We start from the raw sequence: 6,000 nt of genomic DNA, 5'->3' as shown, positions 1-6,000 counted from the left end.
TTCAGTGAATGAAAGCTTCTCTTTTCCTTTTTAATTAAATACTTTTAAGAGCTATTTTTGAATGCTCTGTCTTTCACTACTTGATACTCTTGTTTTGATGTTTCTCTCCTGAACTCTCCTTCACTCCCTGCTTGGGCAATACAACAAAAGTGTGATTTAAAGAAATGTGTGAATAGCAAACGCAATAGGATGCTTATGACAGCTGGATTTCGAATAGATTAAAGGAGGGAGGAATGTAGAAGTGTCAGAGACTGAAATGGTTAATGATTTATGCATTCCAGGAGTTTGCAGGCTTTGACTTTTGCCCTAAAAAGGCAAGGAGATACCTCAGATGGGTAGTTGGGCCCATCCCTCCAGTGCTAAGCCCTAAAAAGGCAAGAAGATACCTCAGGTGGGCAATTGGGCCCATCCCTCCCTCCAGTGCAAAGTCCTAAAAAGGCAAACAACTCCTCATCCCAGGGAGGTGCAAAAGCATGCTGAGGGTATATAAACAGACTGGTGACTTTGGGACTTTGGGGTTCTCCTTCTCCCCCACCGCCTATGAATCAAGACCATCGCTCTCAAGCATCGCTGGATCCAGTGGGCGGTGACTATATCCATTTCTTTTGCACTCTCAGCTTCTCTTTTCCCTTACTCTCATCCTGTTTTTCCTCTCCCCTAAGCAGTTTCTCTCCCCCCCAAAAGTCATCCCTATGTTGCATTGTTGTATGACAACACCCAAAACGCTAGCATACTTGATACAAAATTGTTAAAATAAACTTTCTTTTCAGACACCAATTATTTAGTGTCGTTTCACTTTAATCCACCCCAAGGGAATTATTGATAAAAACCCCCCCTTCCCCTTTTTCTGGGGCGGGTTGTAACAAGAAGCCACAACAAAAAACCCCAGTAGGTTGGAGTGCAATAAGCTGCAACCTATTGTAAGTGAACAATTTCAGCTCTTTTGACCCCTGGGGTTTTGTCCGTGTTCTGAAAACTATTGTTATCATTCTTTATAATATTCTTCAAATCCCTTGTGCCTTCATACATGCCAGTCTTGACCAGTCTGCTTTGCACACAATCTTCTCCTTGTGCTTTTCAAACATCTATGTGAGTACAGAAAGCTTCCCCATGGATCTGGCACTATCCCTAAGAGATGCAACGTGACTTTCAGAACAGGCAGGTTTGGCAGTGGCTGGGAACAATCTGTGTTTCAAAACAGAAGAACTGAGAAACATGAAATTCACATGAAGTCAGTTGCAATTTTGACATCTTTAGAATTATGTTACTCTTTTATGTACATCTCCTATGACAATTCTCAGCCTCTACAGTGTGCCCCACTGACTCTCAGAAGGCAGCACAAAACATCCACTGGAGACTGTCCAGAACAAGCTGTACATTCTCATATTTATATAAAAATGCTCTTAATATCACAGTGTTACATCTAAAAGAAAGTAAAGCAACACAGTAGAGCTAGTCCCACCTATTGAAGAAATTATGAATCAGACTTATATAGAATTGAAATTAACGCGTATTTAAGGAGTGATTTTTCACAAAGTTTCTGCACAATCAGAAGTACGATTGAGACATTTTTCCAGATTTTGGGGAGATAGAGGGTTAGATTCAGCCCATATAATAATTTATCTCTAGGAGCTGGACATTGGTAAACGAGTGAGCACAGACAAAAATCTGGCAGTACTGGGTAAGGAAAGTGGTAAGGACTGTTTGACAGCAAATTGTTTAAAAGCAAGTCATCAGTCCACATTTCAAATAACACGAATCCACGACCACTTTCACTCTGCTCTGTTGTTTTTGAACCTGCTCCTGAACTGCAGCATTTTGTATTTCAGATCAGATACAGAATGGTTTTTAATAATTCATGTCTCTGTTCAGAATATTTTGTCTATGTTTTATTTTTCCTTAATATAAGACAAAAAAACCTCACAGAATTGGAAGAGCAGATGTTCATTTGGGTATATAAGCACTGGTATGACTGATATTTTTCTTGAAAACAGTATCTTGTGCTCATTACCAAAGGCAACTGAAGTTGCAACTCTATCTAGGAAATATTCAGAGCTGTCTTACTGCCTACCAGAAACAGTGTGCTTGTATTAGTAGAATAATCCATATATTCAATATTTTCTAATAATTACTAGGCCTAGGTTTGTGTTAGAACTCTTAAAAACAAAAATTCATTACAGGCTGTAGCTAGCTAAATGTATGCACCATTAAAGACATGTCAGAACACAATCTTTACTTCCTTGGACATTTATTCATGTTACTTACCATGGATAGTTTTGTACACGAACTCCAGAGTAAAAAGTCACAAATCCAAAGCTAAATACAAACTGTACAAAAGATTCACTTGTTCTGCGGCTGAAACAGTTGCTTCAGGGATTAAACTGATTAAGTTTACAGAACAGGTCTAGTATACGCATAGACTACATCCTCACAAGGTGTTTTCTACACACATATGTACTCTAGCAAAGAAATCTGTGGCAATTTTGAATAATTTGCCTTACTCAGAAATATGTTAAAAAGTTTTTTTTCCTACCTTACAACATGTTGACTTCACACATTTGTTGAAACCATCAAATTCACCAGTTGCCCAAGGCTGTACCTTCTGACCCTACCCTTCTCACGAGTCTTTCAAGCATGGGAAGCTGCTTGCTCCTTTACACCCTCTGTCCTGGCACATAGCCCCTTCCCAGTCCCTCTTAACAGTAAGTATATCCTGGTTAACTATTCTCTCTCCCAGCGGTACTATCTTTCAAACACACTTGAAGTGTATTTCCCATTGTGTCAAAACAACAAAAACCTTTGAATGCTCAACAATGACAAAGAATATCCAGCTTTCTGTGATAACTAGTGCAGGGCCTGAATGTGGGTGATTTGACAGGCTGGAGTGGTCCCACTCAGTACAAGGGCAGGCAGCTTCTCCTGTGCATTTCAGCAGTAGTTTGAGAAGAAGGTAATAGCTGCCATTCCAGTAAGCACAAAAGGAGACTAAGCTGTACTGTCTGTAATTGGAATTATATTAACAATGAAGTGCTCTCGCTGCATTTTTGTCCATCCTTCTCTCTAGGTATTTGTAATTGGAAATTTTTTATCATTTAAGAGATTTTCACAAGTGTCTATACTAGAACGTTAGTATTTATATTCAGTTGCTTCTGGAAATTGATGTCCTGACACTCCACAACCATCAAGAAACTCCAAGAAGTTTTGGCATCACTCCTATTTCTTCTACAGTCAGGTAACACCAACTCCCAATTACCTCACCATCATCTAACGTCTATTTAGAATTCTATTCCTCTACCTTGCAAATGACAATCATGATTGAATCAGAAGCACACACTACCTGCTCCCATGGAAGGTTAGATCTACATCTAGAAGACTGACACCATCAGCAAACTTCAGATGGTTAAACCCTTCCACGTGAACTGTTTTCCAGAGATCATTTATGCCTCTACCCATCTGTCACGCCATGATCTCTCAGGTTTTCTCCAATTTGATTTTATCCATCTGTTGAAGCAGTGCAGTTCGGTGCTAGGGAATGCTGATTCCTTCCACATACTATGATAACATGTGGTACATACAATGATGTTATCACAGATATGTAGTTTACCACTGGTTTTGAATTTTTACTAGGCATTGGTATAATTCTTCTCAAATCCTATTGTCCTGGTTTTGGTCGGGATACTACTGCATAGTAGCTGGTACAGTGCTGTGTTCTGATTTTAGGATGAAAATAATGTTCACAACACCCTGATGTTTTAGTTGTTCAGGAGTAACACTACATTAAAGATTTTTCAGCTTCTCATACTGCCCTGCCAGCAAGGAGGCTGGGGGTGCACAAGAAGCTGGGGGGGACACAGCTGGGACAGCTGACCCCAGCTGACCACAGAGATATCCCATACCATATGGTGTCATGCTCAGCATTTAAACTGGGGGACTTGGCCAAGGGATGGCAGGCCACTGATTGGGAACTGGCTTGGCACTGGAGAGCAGGTGGTGAGCAATTGCACTGTCCATAATTTTTGTACGTTGTTCATTATTATTATTATTAATATTATTATTATTATTATTATTTTCCTTTCCTTTTCTTTCCAATGAAATTGTATTTTTCTTAACTCATGAGCTTTACCTCTTTTCCGGTTCTCTTCCCCAACCCACTGCAGGGCAGTGAGCAAGTGGCTGTGTCGTGTTTAGCTTCCTACTGGGTTAAATCATTCTTCACCATCGTTACAGAATACTACATAGACATCTTTTGGGATATTCAGGCAAATTGTTCTCTGAAGTGAAAAAGGCCAATAAAGACCCTCGTGTCAATACTTCTATACTATTCAGACAATTCTTTGAAACAGAAATTGTTGCATCTTTATTCTCCAAGCAAGTATCATTTAATTAGCACTTAGTAACATCTGAAGCGAGCTGCTGAAAATAATTTTATTTACAGATGATGAAAAGATTCCAGGAACCTGACAGGCCTGTCTTTTCTTTGTCCCTCTTGACAATTATCTTGACTTTCTGTCAGGCTCTGTTATAGCTGCAACAGAACTGCTTGGTTGAGATCCTCCATCTTTACAATTTATTTTTTTTTTTTTTTAACTTGGCCAGGCAGAAAGTTGTTTTGCAGCTAGATTTCCTAGTTGCCATCTTGCTTAACAGTATTGAGCAAATAAACTCAAGCCTTCCTAATCTCTCCTGGCCTTTCTTCACTGCCTCGTGCTTCAGGCTCAGAGCCATAGGCTTGTGGCAAAATTTCTGTTTGTTCATCTCAGAAAATGTTTCACTACGTTGTCACTTGCTGGGCCTTGCAGTTCATACATCTTTCAGAGTCATTTACTGTTACAGGGAACAAGTTTGTCATTGAAGAGACATCTGTCCTGGGCAAGCCCCAGCACTGGGATACTGCATTATTCATCCAGACAGTTATCATATTCCTGTGGTGACATCTGAAGCCTTGCAGGTCTATTTTCTACTCAGTTTGCAGTGGGTGGAGGCATGGGAATCTTACCAGAATGCTGCAGTGTTTTTCCTTGTTTCCCATGCTGTATTACAAGGTGCAGGTTGCATTCAGCACACAGCTGGTGTCATCCTTCGGTTACTCAGTGACCATGTCACTTCTATCCAAGAGGATGGAGCCCTTTTTTTCCATGCTATGTATGATGGCTTGAGACAACAGTCTCCTGCTCTGATGCTCTCACCTTATGCAGGACTTATGCATAAGAACTATGCAGCGTCAAATACTGGTACTAAACTTATTTATTTATCAGTCAGTTGATCACGAGAAGCTATAAATATTGTTAAAAATACATTTGTGATTAATAAAAAGCTATCTGTTTAATGTATTTTCCAACATCACTGGTTGAGATAATGACTTACTGAACATTTGGGGAAGAAATATTTTTAAATTCAATTTTAGAAAAAGATAATTCTTGAACAAATGCACAACTTTATTACCTAAATTAGTATCATGAGTGTTAGTGAAAGAAAGGAGATTTAAATTAGCTATTTGGCTAGCATGATTTAAAACGTAAGGATTTTGACTATACCTAGCAGCCAAAAACTCCTGAATCTGTTAACAGAAATGAACCCAACAGGAAATATAAATCCCTTTAAAATGTGATTAGTGTTTGTATATGGGAGGAAGTGTTTGCTATCGTTTGGTGTGTTTTAGTCTCTTCCCATTTGTTCCTTCCTTAGTGTTAAATAACTAATACAAAGGTACACCTAAAGAAAATATATTTTATCATGAAACATGGATTTGAAATAAATCCTAACCAAAAAACTAAGACATCTGAAAAACCTAGGCTAGAATTAAAAGGAACAGAAAATTTTGCTTCTGGGAGAAACATTTAATTAATTGTAAATCAGGACATCTACACAGAATATCATTTCCAGAGAAGCCCTGTTAGTATTTTTTCCAAACTGCCTTTTTATATCACAAACTTAAGGTCCAGTATAACTTTTTCAATTTTAAATGTAAAAACATGCTGGGGAAAGACATGTCCCAATCAT

The sequence above is a fragment of the Pipra filicauda genome, unplaced genomic scaffold (genome assembly GCF_003945595.2).
Source record: "Pipra filicauda isolate LSUMZ 115617 unplaced genomic scaffold, ASM394559v2 scaffold20_size4479445_pilon, whole genome shotgun sequence".
In the NCBI taxonomy this organism is placed as follows: domain Eukaryota; kingdom Metazoa; phylum Chordata; class Aves; order Passeriformes; family Pipridae; genus Pipra; species Pipra filicauda.
This window is presented reverse-complemented; position numbering follows the sequence as displayed.